A 6993-nucleotide genomic window follows, 5' to 3' on the forward strand; every position below is an offset into this window, starting at 1 on the left:
TAGGAATATGATCACGATTTCCTTATTTTTAATAAATGTAAATGTTATAATAAGAATACCAAAATATATATACACTAATATGTATAAAATATATAACTAGGAAGAAACTGCTGTATAAAAAATAAATAAAATTTTTTAAAGGTACCCAAACAATAAATTGGATAGCTTTTTTAGAAACTGAATAAAAAGCCTAAACCTAGCTTAGAAAAGGGCACTGTTACCTCTGTTAGACAAAAGCTCCTGTGAGAAGACACACTAAACAGACTCCTTGGGTTTTAGCCTGCAGTCAGCTCCAACCATTTACAAGAGCCCATCTGGTCCAGCTAGTAGACAAACTCATGAGTGAGTTGTAAGAGACAAGAAAACCACAGCTGGGGCATTTAGAGATTGCAAGAAGAAAGAGGCGGCTCTTCTGCTCTTAAGATCTCCCTTGCCTACCTCCAGTTCTGAAGAAGAGGTCGAAACAGAACTGTTCTGTTCAGAAATTAGTGTCCTCTGGTGTTTGCAGCATTGGGACCTAGAGAGCAGAGCAAGAACTCCATCAACATAAGCTCAAGACAAACCAAATACAGAATAGAAGAGGGCTTATCTAGAGGAATCGACCTTTGATGAAAGAAATGCGTCTTGGATTGCTCACCCTTGGGACACTCCTTTCGGGAACCCAGCCACCAAGCTGTGAGAAGTCCAGGCTCCATGAAGAGGCCGTGTGCCTGTCCCACGGGATAGCTGAGCGCTCACTAAGCCAGCAACCACTGCCAGCTGTGTGTGTGAGCCGCCTTCCGATGGCTCCAGACTCCATGTGATGGTAAATCTCACGTTTCACCTTGGCTGAGCTGTGGTGCCCAGTTAGTTGTTTGGCCAAACACCAGCCTAGATGTTGCCACAAAGGCATTTTTTTTTTAGATGGGATTAACATTTAAATCAGGAGATTTGAATGAAGAAGATTACCCTTCATAACAGAGGTGGGCGTCATCCAATCAGTTGAAGGTCTTAAGAGCAAAGTTGAGGTCTCCCAAAAAGGAAGAAATTCTGCTTCCAGGCTGCGGTATAGAAGTTCTGCCTGAGTTGCCAGCCTTTGGACTCAAGACTGCAACAGCGACTCTTGCCTGAATATCCAGGATGCTGGCCTGCCCTGAGAATTGATGTTTTACATGTCAACTTGGCTGAGCCACGGTGCCCAGACACTTGGCCGAACGTTATTCCATATGTTTGGATGTCTCTGTAAGAGTGTCTTGGGATGAGATTAACATTTAACTCAGTGGAATTGAAGTAAATCAGATTGCCTTCAGTCACGTGGGTGGGCTTCATCTAAGCAGCTGAAGGTCCGAATGGAACAAAAGACTGACCTCCCCTGAAGAAGAGGGAATTCAGCCAGAGGACAGGCTTTGGACTTGAACTGCAGTATCAGTTCTCCCCTGTGTCTTCAGCCTGCAGGTCCACCCTGCAGATTTTGGACTTCCCAGCCTCCGCAATTACATAAGCCAATTCCTTAAAATAAATCTCTCTCTCTCTTATATACATATATATATATCTCCTACTGGTTCTCTTTCTCTGGAGAGCCCTGAGTAACACATACATCCACTGCAGTTACAAATACACAAACGCACTGACGCTCCTGAGCAAGGACCACCCAGCCGAGTCCAGTCAACCCACAGAACCATGAGAGGTATAATGAATTGTTGTTTTGAGCCACTAAGAATTTGGACGGTTTGTTACACAGCAATAGGTAACTGGACCACTAAGCATTTTTCACTCACAACCAAAAGAATCTTCACAAACACATTGTCTATCCTTTCTTTTACAGTTTTTCCTGTGAGGTCTTGACATTTGAGGCTTGTTTCTTCTCTCCAATTTCTCATCAGAGAGTATTTGCTTTTTGTTCAGACTAATTATCTATTTTGACTTTAAGCCGTTCAAGTATCTGTAAAGAATCTCAGTCCATGTGGATGAGAAGACAGACAAAAAGCAAGTCCTTCTCAACACTGGTTCTGCAGTGATTCCTGCTGTTTTCATTGGACTCGTCCCAAGAATACGCTAACGCTACATAATTTTCACTGTTTTATTAGACTGGTCATTTCAGCAGGATTCGGGGAAAAGGAGTCATGTATGTGAGCATAATTAGGTGTTCTTAGAACTTTGCATAATTATTGTGGACCTGTGTACTGAGCCTATAAGCAAACTATTTTCTCTCCGTTGTGATTTGGATCATTTATCGATATAAAATAGACCGTTCCATTTCATACTGTGTCTGAGATCAATATCTCCGTGCCACTTTTCTGTTTGCATCGCCCTGAAACAAAAACTAGAAGGTTAAAGATAGAAGGATAAACAAGTTTATGTGAGTTTCTTGTTAAGCAAAATGTAGGTGAATTGTTTTGTAGCCCAGTTGGAGCGTTGGGCACTTTTGTTTTCAATAAACGAGCTTAAATTACTTCATCTTTCCTTATATGGGGCTCTTTTGCAGTATCACGTGGTGCTTTCAATGCTGGCTGTTCGTATATGAAGGAAAGTCAAGTTCAATGACGTCTGGCCTTAGAGGTTTACTTCCCAGAGAGCTTGTTCCAAAGAAGGGAAGTAGTGGTGCAAAAGGACTGAAAGGATTTATGCCAGTTAAGTGTTGCTATCGTGTGATTAATCACAGCGTCTAAACCATAGTACTGTTGCAAAGATTAAGTGGGATCAGGTATGTATATGAGCTTTAACTCCACTTATATACGGGCTAAATCTAGATAGCCTTGATGCTTGAACTGAGTTTAACTCTATCCACTGTTCAGAGGATATACTGTTAGATGGACTTGTTTTAGTAACAGTCATTTGGAATCTAAAAGGTGATCTGGATCCTATTATCACAAAAGCTTGAGCTTTGAGTTTCATTGTAAGAGTAGAAAAAGCAAACTAAATTTTTAGAGGGCACACCTGATAAATGCCCCTGACCCTCCCATTCTCCTCTGGTTTCAGAACACACTTAGAGAACCTATGAAGGAGCGGCAGATGAAGCTCCAACATATTAGCTTTATTATTGATAAAGGTGGAGCTGGGGGTTGTAACTTCTTGTGAGAGCCATGCAGGGCCCAGGCCTGGCCCGAGGGAACTAGGAGGGTGGTGTTCTCTCTGGCCGGCTGGTACCCAGAGGAGGAGAGGAAAGGGCTGAGCTGGGCATGCCCAATTTATCCTTCCTGAGCTTGACAGGTGGTCAAGTTACTCTCTTTCCCTGATGCAAAATGAATGGAGAGGCGGCACAAAGCCAGGAGTTAACATTAATTGAACTCTTCCCACCTAGAAGGAAACATCTAGCGTAAAGAAGGAAGTTCGCCCCGTACTGTTCATCTTATGGAGGAAAGTCAAGTGACAGGCACTGCGGAGCCTCGGGAACCCAGCATCGCCCTGGTGGTTTCCTCCTCCCTCCTCCGCCCCTTCTCAGTCTCCTTCACTGTGTCCTCTTCCTTGACCCCGCCTTTAAGTGTCAGAGTCCCAGGGTCTGCTCCTGGCTCCTCTCCTCTCCTCATACCCAGCCTCCTAGGTGAGCTCATTTAGGACTTTAAATACCAGAAACAGATGGAAAGCTCACCATTTAATTTTCTAGAACTAATGTAACCTTAATATCAGAATCTAATCAAAGGAAAAGCAAAAATATTGTCTTCTGAATATAAATGCAAATCATGCAACCTGCTGGCATATCAGTGTGTCAATTGTAGTAGATGATACAGCACACCACACAGATCTCGCCCCACCCCTTTTGTTGATGGAATTACTACCAGTGGATGGGAGTGTTAGTGGCTGATAGCTCTCAGTTGAGACCCTCCCTGGGCATTGACCTTGACTGGACAGAATGTCTCCCCAAGGTCCAAGGCTATACTCCCTTCCTGGTGGACGCAGCGGGTACAAAGGCCCCACCACCTCTCCTCAATCCAGGACAGCTCTGTTGATCCATCAGTCGGTCCCAGCATTCCCTGTGGGGTTAGCTGTTCAACATCCCCTTCTGTCCAATCCTGGTTCCTTCTCTCCCTCCGTTGTTGCTGCACATAACCCTCCACCTAAGAACCTGTTTCCATGGAACCCAACCTGCAGCATCAGTAGACAGTGACCAAGTCCGTTTTAGTCTGAGAATACAGAGAGAATTCAACCTCGGGAGTTCTAACCTGTGAAAGTAATGAATTACGTGGTAAAGGAGGTTAAAAAATTGTATCAATGGCTACCAAATTGACATTTCATACAATTCAGCAGTAATTCCTAATAAACATTACGTGTGAAATAGGATTAAATAGAAACTACTACTTATTAAGGGAATTTTCATTAAAGTCTAGAACATTTTTCCATGTTATGTCTTGATTAGACATTATTAAGACCATTCACCAGAAACTATTACTTAATGTTTTCAGAGCTATTAACAAGCATAATAAGGTACACAAAGTAAATGCTCAAAACAGAGGTTTGAAAAAGAGACATCTTTATTTACAGATGCTATAGTTGCACAACTATAAATCCAGGAAACCTTAGAGACGTAGGTTAAAAAACAAAAAAAATTTAGACGTAACTTCTGATTTCTTAAGGTGCGGAATAGCAGATGTGTATTTAAAAATAAAGCTTTTCTCTAGCAATAAAAAGCTAGAAATGAAATTGGAATAAAACCCCATTCACAATAACAATAAATCTGAATAGGCCCAGAGGTCCATCACCTGAAGAATATATAATACAAAGTGTGGTCTGTCCATACACTGGAATTCCACTGAGCAATAAGAAGGAATGAAGTACGGATCCATGCTAGAACACTGATAAACCTAAAAAACGCTGTGCTAAATAAGGGAAGCCAGACACAAAAGACAGCGTGTCGTATGTTCCCAGTAATACGAACTGTCCATAACGGACACAAAGTGGATTAATGGCTGTCTAGGGCTGATGGAAGTGACTCCTTTCAGGGGTGATGGAAACATTCTAACATTAGATTGCGGTGATTTTTTTTTTTTTTTTGACAACTTATAAAAATACCCCCCCCCCCAAATTGAATTTTACACTTAAAGCTGAATTTTATGTGGTGCATATTATATCTCAATATGGCTATTTTTAAAGAGTCAACTCGTATTTTAAGAGTTCAAGCACACAGCATTGAACATAAATCTTTGGCAAATAAGCTTAATATTTTTAGCTCAGTGAAAACAGAGCTGTATCTTCTCTGATTTGTCAGTGTTAAATCTTCTCTCATCTGTCAGTGTTAAGTATAATACAAGCATATGTTTTTATTCTACTTGGGGATGTTCTTTCTAAATGGATTCAGGTTTACTGATCAAAGGAGCTAACGCTACTCCTACATGTTTAATATTATGAAAAATGTAAGTTTGCATTTACCTAAATGAATTTATTCTTGTGATGAACTTGTATGTCAACATTGTTTTGTAATTTGTCAGCTTGAAGATAATTTCCAAGATCTTTAGATAACTTAAAACCTGGGACTAATGTTAAGTTGAGTTCATTAACGATACTCACTGGATGCCTGGATAAATTTTAAGTGAAATAGAATTGTGAAGCCCAGATCACAAAGCATGACTTTAAGGTTATGTGATTTTGCTTCTTATTTTTATACACTACAGAGAGGCTATATCTTTGGGTCTGTTAAGAACATTTTCATTTTGCCACTGAGAATTTGCGCAAGGAACACGTGTGGCTGTAGAGAGCTGTGTTGTGTGTTTCCATGAGCTCTGATAGATCACGTGCTGGTGTGTGACCCACGGTTCTCAGTTACCCCCTAGTTTTCTCTGTCAAATATTACTACTTTGTTTTTAAATAACTAATATAGTTAACATACTAATTATCATAAGTGATTGAGGCTATACTTGGGAGCAGTGGTATCAGAGAAATATAACAACGCACGTGTTTCTGTTTCACAAGGAAGAGTAGTTTTGTCCTAAAGCAGCAGTGTTGAGGGTATTTGTGTTATCCAAACCCCTTTTGCATTCTTCATAGTTCTTGTGGACTCCTTAGTTAAAAATCCAATCTGAGACTCCTTATGAAAACTTCTAGCAAAGCAAGCTTAGGGCCTTTATGGTAAATTAACACTCTTGGTGTACCTGTGTACATAATCAGGGCCAAACTAATGAGAACAGCCTTACTCTGTGATCAAGAATAATTTTTTTTAACTTTGAGTAAAAGTGGGGATACAGGGGAAAAAAATATATGCTTCAATGGAAAATGACGGTGTACCTATAGCACTCCCTCCCGTGTGTGATTCTGAGTTTACAGAAGCTATTTGGCACCTCTGGAAGTTGTAGATAACTGAGAGCAATGCAAAATCATTCTTGTTGTGAAATGCAAATGAACCCTCCACTGCCCCCAATCCACCAGAAAGATCCATTTCAGCTCCATTGGCACATCCCTCCCTATCAATATTTCTGATCTATAAATATGTGTTCTTTGGATTCTCCTTTGAACTGGTTGTACCACCTCACCAGCTTTCTCATGATTTAGTTAAACAAAATATTTAGTGTTTTATCTTTATACCTGTATGAGAATCACGATCTTACCTTTCTTTGGAAAATTCTGATCTACTGACTCGCGGACCTTGGAGAGCTCGCTCTACGATAAAGGCTGCATTTCAATTCAATGAGAAAATAACTGTCTAGTTAAATGTTGCTGGAATAATTGGCTCTCCATTTGGAACAGAGCAAAGCCAGACCCCCAGGTCACACCGTATACAAAAATGAGCGCCAGGTAGATTAAAAATTGAAGTGTACATGTGTGAAAAATAAATGTAAAAATGTAAAGATTTAAGTAATAACAAATGTGCGTAATAAAACTCCTAAAAGAACATTTAGGAAAAAATGTAATAGGCTTGGTGTGCTGGAGGCCTTCCTGAGCAGGACAGAAACGTGTCCTGCGTGAATATTACAAATGCTAATTTTTATCTTTCATATGGGTTACATCAGACTCCTGCCTATTAAACTGGTGTTATAAGCATAAACATTTCCTCAGGCTGTTGTGTCTTTTGACTGTATAGTGCTT

The sequence above is a fragment of the Phocoena sinus genome, chromosome 17 (assembly GCF_008692025.1).
Source record: "Phocoena sinus isolate mPhoSin1 chromosome 17, mPhoSin1.pri, whole genome shotgun sequence".
NCBI lineage: Eukaryota > Metazoa > Chordata > Mammalia > Artiodactyla > Phocoenidae > Phocoena > Phocoena sinus.